This window comes from Capricornis sumatraensis, chromosome 10, assembly GCF_032405125.1.
Source record: "Capricornis sumatraensis isolate serow.1 chromosome 10, serow.2, whole genome shotgun sequence".
In the NCBI taxonomy this organism is placed as follows: Eukaryota; Metazoa; Chordata; class Mammalia; order Artiodactyla; family Bovidae; genus Capricornis; species Capricornis sumatraensis.
Genome location: NC_091078.1, coordinates 8,667,445 through 8,684,561, shown reverse-complemented (window position 1 = coordinate 8,684,561; position 17,117 = coordinate 8,667,445). Strand labels below are relative to the sequence as shown.

At 38.1% G+C, this 17,117-nt stretch overlaps 1 protein-coding gene and 1 non-coding gene across 5 annotated transcripts in view; both read left to right on the top strand.

The window, feature by feature from the left end:
* The window catches only part of NRG3 (neuregulin 3), a 1,218,667-nt gene that overhangs the window by 56,743 nt on the left and 1,144,807 nt on the right, over nt 1–17,117 (top strand). The gene's annotated exons all lie outside the window — the stretch shown is intronic.
* On the top strand, nt 6,338–6,410 carry TRNAG-CCC (transfer RNA glycine (anticodon CCC)). The gene has a single exon. It is a non-coding gene; the product is annotated as a tRNA-Gly (tRNA).

Genomic DNA, 17,117 nt, shown 5'->3' with positions numbered 1-17,117 from the left:
GTTACAAATGAACTTACTTACAAAGGAACACACTTGCAGATATTGAAAAGAAACTTATGGTTACCCAAAGGGAAAGGATAAATCAGGAATTTGTGATGAACACATACCCACTACTATTCACAAGACGGATAATCAACAAGGACCTACTATATAGCACAGAGAGCTCTACTCAATTTTCTGTGATAACCTATATGAGAAAAGAATTCAAAAAGAATGAAAATATATATATATATCTGTAACTGAATCACTCGGCTGTACACCTGAAACTAACACACTATAAATCAATTATGCACCGATAAAATTAACATATTAACTTTAAAAAAAAATGTTCCAATTACTTACTGGCGAAATTGTGGAATGTCTTGGTTGTCCTTAACAATAATCCCAGGGACAGTGTGGGGAGCATCTGTAGGAATACTATGAAACTTTGAGTTTCATATTCATGTGGGAGTTGGTTTACTGTATACTTTTTCACTTTTACACACATTTGACACATTTCATAGTAAAAAGTATCTAAAATTAAATAGCCTGAAAAATGTTTTCAGTGATTATAAATTTGGGAGATGGTGATGGACAGGGAGGCCTGGCGTGCTGCGATTCATGGGGTCGCAAAGAGTCGGACACGACTGAGCGACTGAACTGAACTGAACTGAAACTTATTTAGGTTTTCTAATGCCTCTAGTTGCTTTGGTAATTTATACTTTATTAGGAGTAGCATGAGCTGTTATTAAATGTGTGGTTTTATCAAGTTTCCCGTGTCTAATATAGTCCATTTCTATTTTATTTCTTCTAATTAGACTAGAAGTCTGACTGTTTAAAATCAGCTTTCTGTACTTCTGATCGTATCACCCATCTTAATCACATTCAGAATTTCCCGTGGGCCAGGCAACAAGGCCTTTAGGACTGTCCCCCAGCTTGCTTCTCAAACTATAGCTCCAGACTTATTCTGTCTCCTGTTTTCCTACATTCTCAAGAGATACTTGGAACATTCTGTCTCCTCTGGGGTATTGTCAGCTTGAAAACACCCTACTTATTTTCCAAGACGCCTGAAGAATGTTTCTTGTTCTAAGTCTTCCATAAGCTCTCTCTTGTTTCTCCCTCCTGTCCCTTCTCTGTGACACATAACATTTCAATCAGACTATGGTGTAGGCTTTACCATTCTGTATTGTTTGTGTATTTGGAAACCCACCTTCTTCTTTCCTCCACTCACTCTGCTAACAGAGGCCCTGGTACCCAGGCATGCGGAGGATTTTTTTTTTCCAATTTCTTTTTTTTTTTTTAATTACTTTTAACTGGAGGATAATTGCTTGTTTTGTTGGTTTCTGTCCTATAACTATGTGAAGCAGCCATAAGTATACTTATGCCCGCTCCCTCCCACACCCCACACCATCCCACCCTTCTAAGTTGTTACTGAGCACAGGGTTAAGCTCCCTGTGTTACACAGCCACTTGCCACTAGCTGTCTGTTTTACATATGGTAATGTATGCGTTTTAAGGCTGTTTTCTCTGTTTGTCCTATACTCTCCTTCCCACATTGTGTCCATAAGTCTGTTCTTATTCTGCTTCTTTATTCCTGCTGTGCAAATAGGTGCATTAGTATCATTTTTCTAGATTCCATACATATTCGTTAATATCCGATATTTGTTTTTCTTTTTCTGGCTTCACTTTGTAGACCAGGCTGTAGTTTCATCCACCTCACTAGAACTGATTCAACAATCTAATACTATTAGAAAACCCTAAAGATACCATCAGAAAATTACTAGAGCTAGTCAATGAATTTATTAAAGTTACAGGATACCAAATCAATACACAGAAATCCCTTGCATCCCTATACACTAACAACGAAAAATCAGGAAGAGAAATTAAGGAAACAATCCCATTGACGATTGTAACAAAGAAGAATAAAATACCTAGGAATAAACCTACGTAAAGAGACATGGGGAGAATATTTATGGGATGGGGACACTATGGGACAGGCTGTGTATCTCCCTTGGGCCAGCAGTCTTATTATATGTCTGTCCCCAGCGCTGAGCAAAAGTAGGTGCTCATTAAATGTTTGCTAGGTGACTGGTGAGTGAGTGGGGTGGACATGATATATTCAGAGAATCAGAAGCCCGGTGAGGCTGGAACCCGGTGGGATTAGTGGAGAGAGTAGTGGAAGATAACTTTGGGACATGCTGTCACTCAGTTTATGAGTGGGAGTGAGTACAGAAGGCTAGGAACATGTCCATGGGCTGTTTGAATATGAAAAGCTTAGTGCTCTTTGGTATTTAACACAGAAAGGTGTATCATTTCCAACTCATAATTTACAAGAAGTGATGTCTGTTTAAAGTGACAATAGTATGTCTCTGAAACACATTCTTATCATATCTAAATCACTTTCTCATCATTTTCTTTAGTGTAATTTCATCAGAATGACTGTAAAAGAATTTAGAAAGACAGTTGTCTCAACTCCAGATCTGTTCAGACAGAGAATATTGAGCAGCCTCTGCTTTTCCTCCTGTCTTTGGATGGGTTAACCATGGTCTTCCCCTGAAGATCAAGGCTATTTTACAGGTTCCCTTGTAGGGTTATTCAGATTTCTTGTAAGCATAAACTACATCGGTGAGCATAGTTGGCTGGAAGGAAACCCAGTAATGAACCAGTCCAAGTGGTTTGGTTAAGTTGGCCATCAACAGAGGCAGACAGAGAGTGCAGTTTTTCCATCATATAGTCTTTTTAGACTTCTGACTATAGTTCAAAAGTAATATGTTTGTCAAGGCCTTGGGCCCTTTTTGGATAATTGGCTCATTTACTTCTCTGTTGGTATCATTTAGATGGCAGAACTTCTGTTGGAGGAAGATGGCCAGAATTCATAACAATATGTTTATTGGTTGGATTATCTATATAATAGTTACTAGTCTATAGTTCTTGTATGTATGTTGAGGGTGAGAGAGGAGGGATATATGTGACATTTGCTTACTATATATTTGCAGGTGACAGAGAAAACCGGGGTCTAAAGGAGGAGAAAAAATCTGAACTGACTTTAGATTTCTAACCTTTCGTCAAATCTACTGCTCTGTGCATTTGGTTCATAGCTGCTGAAGTAGATACTTCTTTTGATCACTGTAAAATTTCTTCTCTACTGTCCTGCAGGCCCCAATGGGCTTCCCAAATAAATTGGAGGTAGTTAACTGTTATCAGCAATTATATTGGCAACTATCAAAATGATTAGAGCTGTCCAAAGATCCAACAGACTTTCTTGAGAAATGTGCAGTATGAGCTGGATAACCACTTGGGAGGCATGATGTAGAGGGAAGTCGGGCAGAAGATATAAAGTAGCTTTGGTCTAACCTAGCTGACTTTGGTCTGTATAAAATTGGATGTGTGAAAGCTGTTCAGGAAGATAATTCCAGTTGATTCTACACTGTTCAAAGGGAAGAGAATGAATTAAGCATTTCCATGTTTCTAGAACCTAACATAGCACATGGTATTATGTGGGTACACATTAGATGTGTATGGAATTAGATCTGAATCTGAATAATTGATTACAATGTCATACTCCAAGGAAATTTGTGAAGGCTGACATACTGAGGTTGTGGTTGCAAATATGAACTGCAAATTGCAATTAATTATCCTAGTCCTCTTTAGGGAAGTACCTTCTCTTGTCAATCCAGATGAATGATGCAAAAACACCTTCTGGAATTGAATTAGCTGGGTAATTCTTGACTTTGCTCAAGACTTTAAACTGGTAGGAGCTTTAATGGATATTAATTAGTGTGAACGCTTTTTATTCTTTGAGGGTCTTTTTCTTTTTTCCCTGAAAGAGAAATCTATCTTGATTGACAGATGGATCCCTCTGTTTCATGTTTTATTGTTTTTGAAGAAAGGGGCTTTGATTTCCTGCCAGGGAGCTTTCATAAAAGGACCTTAGCATGCTGAGTCCTGATTAAACATCAGGGAAAGGTGATGATTTTTTTGTATAGCTCTTTCCTGAAAGGTGAGGAAGCCAAAATTACAATGACTCTAGGAAAGTTATCTGCTGAAGGACCACATTCAGCTACAGGAAAAATAAAAAATCAACCATTGCATAGACAGCAGTAATACTGGGATGCAAATGTCATTTGTCACTATTTTATGAATACTTTAAAAAGGTCTGTACAATAAAGGGTCATAATGATACTTTAGTGGAGAGAATATCAGGTTAGTTTTATTTATTGCTGTAGAGTCTTGACCTATATTGAGAGCTTTTTATAAAGTTAAATAGATTTTTATTTAAGGATTCTGCTAATTTTAGCAAGTAAAAGAGATTTGCTTCATTGACAAGTGTTTGTCTAAATTAAACTACTCGCATTGTTTTGGATTTACAAAGGTTGTTTTTAAATCTTCTGTTGTGGCAGTCCTGTTAACTCAGTCTGTCTCCCCCACCCCCCTCCAAATCAATGATCAAATTCAATTTATAAATAAACAGAGCTGGATTGTCAGCAAGGTTAAGTATCGGAGAGAGTGGAGTTCTTGAGATAATAGTAGTCTCAGCTTTAATCTTCAGGTGTAGCCTGGCTGTGCCACTTGCTAGTCATGTGGCCTTGGGCAAGGTTTTAACTGCTCTGAATCTTAGTAAGCGTATAAAGTGAAGTCGCTCAGTCGTGTCTGACTCTTTGGGACCCCATGGACTGTAACCTACTATGCTCCTCTGTCCATGGGATTTTCCAGGAAAGAGTACTGGAGTGGGTTGCCATTTCCTTCTCCAGAGTATCTTCCTGACCCAGGGATCGAACCCAAGTCTCCCGCACTGTAAGCAGACGCTTTACCCTCTGAGCCATCAGGGAAGTCCAGTAAGTGTATACATTGACATAAACATATTTATCTGGCAGAGGGATTGTGGGAACTTTATCAGATAAAATGCACTCAGCATCTAATGTGCCCTGGATTTTATAGCACTGCTTCTGGCAGAGACAATAGTATAATGTTAAGACTTCAAAATAAAACTAACCAAAGAGATTATAATTGATGGTTGACTTATTGTTATTACTCTTTGCCAGAGATAAAAATAAATTAGTAGAAAATTTGGGGGTCGTTTGCAATTCTTTTAATCACATGACCATATAACATTTATTTATTCTGGGTTTGGCCCAAAACACATTCCAAAGCTGATCAAGAGGTGCCTAGGAGCCAAATGCCAGTTTATCTTTTCCTTTCTCTTGCTTGTGCCCATGAACTGAATTCTTAAAATCCTAGCTCCTGTAATTTTAAGTTTTCACATAAAGGAGATTATTCATAGTCTAAACCTACTAGAAGTTAAAGCTGGGTCAAGTGTTCTCCTAAAAATGAATACACTATTGCTAAGATGACTAATTCCTGCTCCTAAAAGTGAATATTAAGTATCTTGGGATCAGCTTAATATGCTACAAATGAGCTCTTTGATTCAGTATTAATTAATGTGAAATAAAATCATGTAAGTTGAGGGGACTTCCCTGGTGGTCCAGTGGTTAAGACCTTGCCTCCTAATGCAGGGGTTGCAGGTTAACTCCCTGGTAGGGGAGCTAAGATCCCACATGCCTCACCTCCAGAAAACAAAAACATAAAAAAAGCAGAAGCAGTACTGTAACAAATTTAATAAGGAATTTAAAAATAGTCCACATTAAAAAAATTATTTAAAAAATCATGTACATTTAGGAATATAACAGGAAATGACAACCTGACTATGTATGTTTAGTCTAGTGTTTCTATTTATTTAAATCAATTGATTTTATGTTTTAGAGCCTTTTTAGATTTACAGCATAACTCTGAAGGCATGGTAGCATCCTTTGGAGAGCTTTCCACACAGTCATTGGTGCCAATCCTTGAATGCAGATATTCTGATTTAAAACTTTATTCTCCTATCCCACCCCCTCCACCCTACCTCCAACCCCTTCCCAGGCAGTTCTCTTAAGTTTCCAGATGCTTCCAATGCAAGGCCAGAGTTGAGACCAACAGCATTAGGGGCTTAAAAATCTCAATATTGATTTTAGTCAAGAGATATGAAACTATTTGAACTAAATAGCTATATAAAAATACATTGTAAAGAATTTAATACTGTATTTTAAAACATAAAAGCTCATGGTTTATCAGGCATTGTGTCTGTAGATCTCAAATTATAAAAGCATAAAGCAAATTAAAGGAACAGTATAATTCCCCATTTTTCTTTTCCATTGAAAGCTTGATAAGAAAAGTAAGCAGAGAACTGCTGAAGTGATTAATAAGTATCACACCTCTCCCCAAGGGGTCCAGAGACATAAGGCCGTATGTAACTGGTATTTTTTTTTTTTTTTTTTAATGACAGTTAGGAGTTAATATTTAAAATTCACAAACCAGGGATTTCCCTGGTGGTCCAGTGGCTAAGATTTTGCACTCCCGATGCAGGGGGCCCAGGTTTGATCCCTGGTCAGGGAACTAGATCCCACACGCCGTAACTAAGAGTTCCCGGGCCACAGCTGAGACCCGGCTCAGCCAAAGAAATAGCTAAGCAAATATTTAAATAAAACTCACGTGCCATTTGGTCCAGAAACTTACATTTAAAAATGTACCCAGCAGGGATAGATTTTCATTGTAGCATTACATGTAGCAGCAAAAACATAACTATCTTAAATGTCCACAAAGGGAGGGATGACTGAATAAGCATCAGATGCAATCACAATGTAGACCTCGGTATTTAAAATGTTTACGTATGTGTATCTTTAGGTATTGGGATGAATTATGTCAATTAGCAATAGAAACAGAACAATTTTTAACATGTGATACTATTTTTATAAATATAAACTCATTTTCACCTGCTGTAAACAATTTGAAAATCTTCTTTCTTTATGTGTGTTTTCATAAAAAAATTAATGAAGTCTTTGGCAGTGCGGGTCTTCATTGCTACACAGGCTTCTCACTGTGGTCACTTTTCTTTTCACGGAGCGCGGGCTCTCGGGAGTGTGGGTGTCGGTGGTTGCGGCATGCGGGCTCAGTAGTTGCAGTTGCCTCTTTCTAGAGCATGGAGTCAGTAATTGTGGTGCGTGGGTTTAGTTGCTCCACCTCAGGTGGAATCTTCCTGGATCACAGATCGAACCCGTGACTCCTGCGTTGGCGAGTGGGTTCTTTACCCCCGAGCCACCAGGGAATTCCTGTGATTCTTCATATTTTGGAAAAAGACCTGAGAAGATATTCACTAAATGGTTAGCAATGATTAAATCTGGAGAATGGGTTTGGGAAATAAGAGAGTACTTTTTATTTAACCAACAGTTTATTTATTTATTTTTTTTTATATTTAGACTCAACTGTTACTATATTTAAAACTTAAGAGAGAAAATGAGACAAGCTCCCCTAACCCTTAGGATTTCCATTACGTTTTAAAAAATGACATTTCTACAAAGCAGAGTGCACTATATTGTAACACTTTTGGAAAAATCATGCATAACATCCTAAAAAATATTTAGCTTTGTGTACAGATACCCTCTACTCCCCATCTGCTCAGCTCCTCAATGTTTCTAAAATTCCAGCAGTACTGATCTGAAAAAAAGTTGGATTCCTCTCAAATGGACCTTGACTATGTGCCTAGGGATTAAACATCGTAACTTTCTGAGAAACTTCTGTAGATGTTGTAGTAGGTACCTCCCTGGAAGTCCAGTGGTTAAGAATCCATGCTTTCACTGCAAGATGGCATGGGTTTGATCCCTGGTCAGGGAACTAAGATGCAGCCTGGTGCAGCCAAAAAAAAAAAAAAAGAAAAAAAAGTTACAGTATATCCAGTTGTAGAATAGTGAGAAGATTTGTATCTACAACCAGGTGCTTCGATTAAATCCCATTTCCAAATGCTCAAAGGCCATGTTATATCATGTCTCAGTAGAGCCCAAGCTTCTCCCTTCTACGGGATAATGAAGCCATTCACTTGATCCTTTATCATGCTTTTCTTTCCCAAGCTTAGGAAGAAATTACCCATAGTATATTTCCATAGCGACCCAATTCCCATGAATAAAGCCAAGTTGAGGAGCTCAGTGGAGCTCCAGGATCCAGAGGCATTTTCACTGTCATTGTACTCTATCCAGTGGTTTAGAACCCCATGCACTGTAGAGTCACCTAAGTTGATTTCCCCAAGAGAATGGCTGGACTGAGCTGGCCAGACATTTACTAATTGGTAGAAGTCCTCCCGGTGATTCTGATTTGTGGTCAGGACCCTGAGTTATGTGTTTAACTGGGTCCCTTTCAGGAATACTGTAGAAATTTTAGTTAAATACTCAATTTGTCCAAGAAGCTCTGCTAATAACCAGATCAAGTTTTTAAGTTTCCTCAGGTTAGCCCAAGTGCAGATGAAAGTCTTCCCCATTTTACCGCAGAGTCTCCATGCTCCTGCCCACCCACTGCCAGTCCCATGACTCTGGGCCTGCTGCTGTCTTGGAGCTTTGTAGAGTGGTTCCATGTGCGGTGGTCCAGCTGAAATGAACTCATGTGTGACACAGATCTGGAGAAGGCAATGGCAACCCACTCCAGTACTCTTGCCTGGGAAATCCCATGGACTGAGGAGCTTGGTAGGCTACAGTCCATGGGGTTGCGAAGAGTCGGACACAACTGAGTGACTTCACTTTCACTTTTCACTTTCATGCACTGGAGAGGGAAATGGCAATCCACTCTAGTATTCTTGCCTGGAGAATCCCAGGGACGGGAGCCTAGTGGGCTGCTGTCTGTGGGGTCGCATAGAGTCGGACATGATTGACGTGACTTAGCAGCACCAGTAGCAGTGACACAGATCATCATCATTGCCTTCTGTGCAAATAGAACTCATGAGTGCTGTATGGAGGGTCACTGATGGCGTGCAGATCAGGGAATGTATTCAGTTTCAACCCCAACTGATATGCTTCTGTTCAATTCTGACACTAACCATCTGGAGTTCTTACAGACCCTGCAAGTTAAAGGACATGGTCCTCCATAGGACTACTGTCACTCCAGACCAAATGGCTATACATCTGGGGGCTCCCGTGACCCTATTCGAGCTTGATAATTTACTAGAATCACTCAAAGAACTCAGGAAAGTCCTATACTTATGATTACACTTTTATTATAAAAGATAGAACTCGGGAACAGCCCAATGAGGAGACATGTAGAGACAGGTTTATGAGGGTCATTTAAACACAGAGCTTCCATACCCTCTCTTTGAAGGATCAGAGCTCAACACTGTCCTGAACATCAGTGGTTCATTCACCAATCAGGAAGCACCAGCGAGCTTTGGTGTCCCAGTTTTTTAAATTGGGGTTTCATTACATGGGTATGATTGATTGCACATAGACCTCAAGATCGAACACAATCTCCAACCTCCCTCATCTCTTCTTTCCTTGAAGGTCAGGCTGTTTTAAAATCCCAACTCTCTAGTCACAAGTTTGGCTTTTTGTTGAGCAGCCCATCCTGAGTCATCTCATTACATTAGTATAAACTCAGGTGTGATCCAAGGGGCTCTAAATAATAAAGATATTTACTTTACTTGGAAAATTCCAAAGATACATATTCTCCTTCCCAGGAAGCAGAGACAAAGACCAGTCAAAATCTTTATTATACAACAGTAGCTCTTTTTGAAGTCCCTGAATTGGTAAAGTATGCTCCTGGCAGTCCTCCTTTGGTCCACTTATCTTGGCTCTTGTTTCCTATCTCTTCTTGGAAAGGGGTCTGAGGATTAGTGTTCCGTTTTCCAGGCTCTTCTCTCTGCATGTCCCGTCTTGGGATACATCCATGACCCCACCCTCTCTTGCATTTCTACCCCTACATCCTTTTCATTCTGAAAACTCTGAAAATGTAAATAAAATGAAACAGCAACAAAAACTCCACCTACTATTTTTTTTCCCCTAAGAACTTAATTGCCCATTAACCCTAGAAGAGGAGATGGAGTTTCAGGAGATACCAGTTTCTAGAGGGACTGTACTTCTAGAGGTTCAGAGAGTAAAGTTTTTGCATTTCATTCTTTAAGAAAGATAATAAAAAGGAAACCTTTACAACCTCTAATAGTCCTAATAGTTCAGAAAAGTGCTTGTAAACTACTGCCTGACATAGGTGGTAAAAGGTTCTTCAGATTCTTTCAAAATTAGTTCTGAATTTACTTTCAAAGATAAAGTTATTTGGCACAGTAAATTGTATTGAATTAGCTCTAACGTGACATTTACTCATGTGTCATTCCTTTGAAAAGTATTCCGAAGATTGTACGATCCTGCTGTTGTGTTTCAATTGTCTTTAGGCAAAAACAATGCAAAGAAGCATTAATTATTTCTCAGTACAGATCACATTGATGTATTTCCATTTATTTTTTAATGTTGTTTTAAAATTAGTGGTGTTCGATTGCTTTCAGTAATAGTCTACAAGGTCTTTTGGGTCTTTTGTTGTGACTCTGGACGTAATGAAAGAGAATTAAATCACTAAGAAGGCGACCCCGTGGACTGTAGCCCACCAGGCTCCTCTGTCCATGGGATTCTCCAGGCAAGAATACTGGAGTGGGTTGCCATTTCGTTCTCCAGGGGAATCTTCCCAACCCAGGGATCAAACCCGGGTCTCCTGCATTGCAGGCAGACGCTTTAACCTCTGAGCTACCAGGGAAGCCCAGGATGGAAATTAGCACAAGGAAACGTTTGCTTCATGACCATGACAAGCTTCGTACTAGAACTTCTCAGATCCATGGTTTTTAAAAAAGGTTTATCTATTTATTTTGTTTTTGGCTGTGGTGGGTCTTTGGTGCCGCACTCGCGCTTTTCTCTAGCTGCTGTGAGCCGGGGCTACTCTCCATTGCGGTAGGCAGGGTTCTCGTTGTGGTGACTTCTCTTGTGGAGTGCAGGCTCTAGGCATGCAGGCTTTGGTAGTTGAAGCAAGTGGGCTCAGTAGTTGCAGCTCACCAGCTCTAGATTGCTGGCTCAGGAGTTATGGTGCACAGGCTTAGTGGCTTCTTGGCATGTGCGATCTTCCAGGACCAGGGTTCAAACCAGTGTCTCTGGCATTACAAGGCAAATTCTTAACCACTGGACCACCAGGGAAGCCCTGATCCATAATTTCTTTTTATTTTCTTTCTGCAGAACAGCATTTATTTGTTTATTATTATTTTTTTAAATATAAATTTATTTAATCAGAGGTTAATTACTTTACAATATTGTATTGGTTTTGCCGTACATCAACATGAATTCTTAAATTGCATTTAATCCAACCTCACAGCAGCTTTTCAAGATAGATACACTCCAATTTTATAGACTAGAAAACTGAATTTAAGGAGATATTCACTTCACTAGTTGAAGTGATTAAGTGATACACACAGGATTCAGTAATTTTGATAATTCAATTTTTTTCCACAATGCCATATGGGTAATTGTTTCCAAAGTATTCCATTCAACATACACTTAACACTCAATTTTCAGTTTGTAATTTTGCAGAGTACTGCTTTCATTACCACAGGATCAGGCTATATTCCTAGCAGGTTATTAAAGATAAGCTAACTATTAGGTTCATTCATTCAGTGCCTTTTTACTGAGTAGCTTCTATGTGCCAAACCACTGATAGAAATGAGGTTGACGTACTCATTATTTTGTCCATTCAACAAACAGTGAATCATTTAGTTCTATAGTATTGCATGGTGAAGTGAAAGTGAAAAACGCTCAGTCATTTCCTACTCTTCACAACCCCATGGACCCCACCAGGCTCCTCTGTCCATCGGAATTCTCCAGGCAAGAATTCTGAAGTGGGCTGTCATTTCCTTCTCCAGGAGATCTTCCCAATCCAGGAATTGAACCCGGGTCTCCTGTGTTGCTAGGGTACCCACTCCAGTATTCTTGGGCTTCACTGGTGCCTCAACTGGTAAAGAATCCACCTGCAATGTGGTTCGATCCCTGGGTTGGGAAGATCCTCTGGAGATGGGAACGGCTACCCACTGCACAATCTGGACTGAAGAATTCCATGGACTGTACAGTCCGTGGGGTCGCAAAGAGTGGGACATGACTGAGCAACTTTCACTTTCACTCCTGCATTGCAGGCAGACTGTTTACCATCCGAGTCACCAGGGAAGCCCAGTGTTTCATGGTAAAGATGGTTAAACGTCATGACAAATTACTTTGACTTTCTGAAATCCTTTAAATCATGAAATTAAAAGACTGATTTATTCTGTCATTAGGTCTTAGAGATAAAACCAATATTTGGAATCTTTCATTTGAATTGATGTTATTTAACTGATTTTATTTAATTTTTAATTTCATGAGCTTTCAAGTTTGTATCTTGAGCAGTCATTGCCAGGCAGATCCCAAATTCAGAAGTTGTAGTGCATTTGACAGCACTTACAACAACTAATAACCAGGTTCACTGACAGTGATCTAGTTTCAGCAGGTACTGTAATTGTAGATTATACTCTTCATGGTTTCTTCATTGTGTGAATAGTAAGTGTATGAAATCTTGAGTCAACATTTCCTTTTCTGTTGCATAAACAGTGCTGAAAGCTTAATGATCAGCTGGAGAAGAGGCGTAATGAATAGTTGCAGCATTGTTCATTACGCACCGTGGTGGTTCTTTCTTTGCCATCATTTCATCTATGCTTGAGTCTTGCATTTCCTTCTAGTCTGTCATTCTTGAACATCGGACACTCCCCCTGAAGTAATTGCTGTGACACACGTGGAGCTTCTATCATACGACAATGGAAATGTCTCTTCTCCTTGAGCTCACTTTATTTGGAGAGACGATTCTTTTGAGGATGGTAAATCTGCAGAAAGTGACTCATCCAGTCAAGTTATAATAGATTTTTTTAAAGTTTATGTGGTCTTTTGGATAATAAAACACTGTGCTGCTTTTCTGTAAATTAAGAGTAAAATGTTAAGGGAATTGGATTTGAGATTTGTAGCTTTTTGCCCAGTTAATTTTAGGTCACTAATACTTATTTGTATTTTTGTTTTCACCTTTATATCCTTTCTGTTATAAATATTGAAAAAACATGCTCTTTCTCTATTTTTTGAATTAAATTGCTAATTTACTGAGATGGTAACATACTCAGCTATTGGGTCTTGTCTTTAGTAGCCTGTTAATAGATTTTGACAATGTGTTATTCATGTCTCCCCAGGCCAAGCCTCAATTGGGTGCTAACTCAGTAAGAGGTCTTACTAAAAAAATGGAGTCCAGAAGAATGATGAAATGAATAGAAATACCTTTTATTTCACCCAGAGTATTTAAACCATGGCTGTTTATTATATTATGCTTTCTTTTAAAGCCTTGGGCTTTTGTAAAGGAAAAGATTCCCAGAGACTACTCTTGCAAAGTGTGCTTTGGTGTAAAGCATAGAGGAAACACATTTCTAAATGAATGAGGAGTTAGCTTCTTCATGTTATTCTTCAGAAAGCATGGACTTTCTTTGGAACAGAGTATAATTATCTGTAAATATGAGTTAGGCAGGGTACTTCCATGTCATTTCTGGGGAAAAATAACTCAATGGAGTTCTATTTGTTATATGAACAATTGATGATGAATAATTCCCTAAGCAACATTAGAAGCCCCTAGATGATAACTTTTTAATTTGCAAAGCATATTTGTTGTAATAGGTTGACAAATGAGTTAGCAAAAGATAGGTTTTATTAGCTGAGAACCTTTAGGATTAGGCTATATTTAGGTGGATTTAACTGCCATACTTTGTTACAATGGCTAAAGTAACTTATTTGTCATCTGTGATCTATTTCAGGGGAAAAAAAAACAAACAAAAAATCTGTGGGTGAAATCATCCCCTTGTCATCTTTGTTTTTCTTTTTGATACATTCTTGATAGTAGGATTAACTGCTTAAAAGGGTTGGCATTATTTTGGATATCTTGCTTATTCAATAAATAGATTTTTATATAAACTAGAATTTTAAATGAAAGTAACCTTTTAAAATCAGAGGTATAATCATAAACATCCATGAACTTTTGATGTCATGAAAATAAGTGAAACCATATGTCACACTGCTAAAAGTCACCAAATCCCAAATTTTTGTCTAAAAAGATACATATTTTCAGTCCTCAGTCTCCACAAACTCATTTTGTTTCCTAGCTGCATTTCTTGTGTAGTAATTCATTTTACCCCCAATGGTTAACCGTTCTTCACAATAAGTTCTTTATAATTCCAGCCTATGACAGAGTTCATGCTGTTTTCATCGTGTCTTCGGCCAGGGAAGCACAGCATGGGATTCTTTAAATGTATTGAAATGGTTTGTAGATTCTTTTTCTGCAATTGCGGGTGCCTGATTGCCAAGATACATTGAGAAATAAAGGAAAAATGAATGGAAAGAGAAAGGAAAACAGGGAGGAGTGAAGTAGGGAAAAAGAAAAAGGGAAAGAAGGAATATAAAAAAGGAGACATAAGGGGAGACAGAGAGGAACAGAAATTAAGGAGATATGACAGTGAAACTAAAGGATCAGAAGGTTTGTCAGTGTATTTACGCTCATGACAGACGGCCTGTTTCCATTTACCTTTGAATCCTTTCCCTTTAAAGCCAAATTTTCAACTGAGGAAGTTTAAAAATTCTTTTTTATTTGAAATACGTAGTAACTCTAGGAATAGGTGTTTTTGAGTTAAAATAATATTGTATTCAAAGGATTTGTAGTGTTCAGTTGCAGTCTAAAATAAAGGTAGCTTTATTTTTACCTTTTGTTTATTGTCTTCATCATGGTCTCCTTTTGGATTTGCAAAAGAGCAGACACAGTTTTTTCATTTCACATTCACTGAATCATAAACAACCCCTTCCCTCCCTCATCTTCCTGTATGCACATAGTTGTCTCCATTATAGGCAGAGAGATTTAAAAAACAACAACAACAACAATAACAATGAAAAACCAAAAAATCAGAACATGCTATTTCTTTCTCAAGCCCTCTAGTGACTTATTATCCTACTTGGGGTAAAGTCTAAACTCTGCACCCGCTCTGCAAGCCCTTCTTTCGCGTATCTTCTAACGACAGTCTTGAACTCTTGTCTATGAAAAGCCATGCTCGTTTACTACTCAGACATACGGGATATTTTCTGCTCATGATGTCCACTTGTCCTTTTGTCATGGACCAGTCTTCCCTCAGACCTCCTCTCACTGCATTCATATCCCTGCTGTAGTACACCTTCTTTGAGGAGCTTTTCTGATCAAGCTATCTGAAATAAATTCCCTTTTTCTTCCCGTGCAGACAGACACTCTTAAACTTCTCAGTTTACCTGGCCTTTTTTTTTTTTTCATAATACTTTTCAAAGCTGAATACACACACACACACACACACACGTGTGTGTGTATGTGTGATATATGCACACATATGTACATTTGCATAGCTACACACACGTGTGTGTGTGTGTGTGTGTTTCCATTTCCTCCATTAAAATGTCAGCTCTCTGAAGACAGGAATTGGTCCTGTCTTACTGCTGTTTGCATAGTAGTGGGCTGTTTCAGTTATGGTACCATTCTTTGTTAACAGAATAAGTGACTAGACATTGATGGAAAAAGATTAATTATAATTGTATAATTACAATTAATTATAATATCTTGTGTTAAGTGCTATGAAAAATGAATGGAGGGAATCTAGGGAAAAGTGAATTATTCTCCCTGAGCCTGAAAAAGGTTTGAAATTGGAGCTGACATTTTCATACATGTCAAAAGATTGGCTTGGCACTGGCTGAGAAGAAAAGGAGAGAAGATAATTCTACTTAGAACATCATGGGTAACATCTCTGAGTTGGGAAAGAGTATGGAGAATTCATGAAAGAGTGAACTCTCTTTCACTCCATTGGAGGTGGACATTCCAACACAATGGTTGCATGAGAATAAACAGAATGAGGTGGGTCTGGAGAGGAATGAGAGTTACATTTTGAAGGGGTTCGTAAAGATTACGAGGCATAGTAACTTTGTGTATGATGGATATACTCAGACAGTTCTGTGAAAGATGGATTGGAGGGAGGCAGAAATGAGTTAGAAAGTCCAGAGACAGAGTTTATTCAGTAGTCCATATAGGTGGAAGCAGGGAATCAGAGTTGACTGATGTTAGCTATGATCTTTTCATATATAGCTTTTATTATGTTGAGATAATTTCCTTCTATTTCTAGTTTGCTGAGGTTTTATCATGAAAGGGTGTTAACAAAATAAGTTTTCTTTCTCTCTTAATTGAGATGGTCATGCGGTTTATGTCCTTCATTCTGTAAATGTGGCGTATTACCCTGACTGATTTTCGTGTATTGAACCATTCTTGCATTTCAGGAAAAAAAGCACTTGGTCATGATGTAAATCCTTTTGATGTATTGTTGAAATCAGTTTGCTGGTAACTCTTGATCATTTATTAGTGATATTGATCTGTAGTTTTCTTCAGTACTGTCTTTGTCTGGATTTATTTTCACTCAGACAAAGACTTAACCCTTTCATTTGAATTTGGAAGTGTCTTCTTTTCATTTTTTGAAAGAGTTTGAGAAAGTTTGGTATTGTTTTAAATTTTGTAACAGTTTTTCAATTTTTGCTTATCTTTTCAAAAATCTAGCTCTTAGTTTTATTGATGTTTTCCTGTTCTATATTTCATTAATTTCTGGTCTAATCTTTATTAATTCTTTCCTCAGCTTATTTTGGGTCTAGTTATTTTTTTCCCCTAGTTTCTTGAGATATAAAGTTAGGTTGTTGATTTGATATCTTTCTTCTATTTTAATGTGGTCGTTTACTGCTGTCAGCTTCCCTCTTAGTAATGCTGTTGTTGCGTCCCATTTTAATTTTCATTTGTCTCAAGATAGGTTCTAATTTCCCTTGTGATTTCCTTTTTGACTCATTGGGAGTTCAAGAGGATATTGTTTAGATTCCATGTATTTGTGAATTTTTCCGTTTTCTTTTTGCTATTGATTTCTAGTTTTATTCCACTGTGGATAGAAGAGATACTTGGTATTTCAATATTAAATATTTTCAAACTTACCATGTGATTTATCCTGGAGAATATTCCGTGTCCATTTGAGAAGACTGTGTATTCTTCTGTTGTTGAATGGAGTATTCTGTGTATTCTTTTATAGGGTTGTTCACATCGTCAGTTTTCCTATTAATATGTTTGATTACTTTTAGGTTTTCTTTAAAAGAAAATTCCAAGAAGCTGCTTGCAGTTCACTGGCCAGTTTTCACTGGCTCTCCTTGGTCATGACGAGCTTCAAAG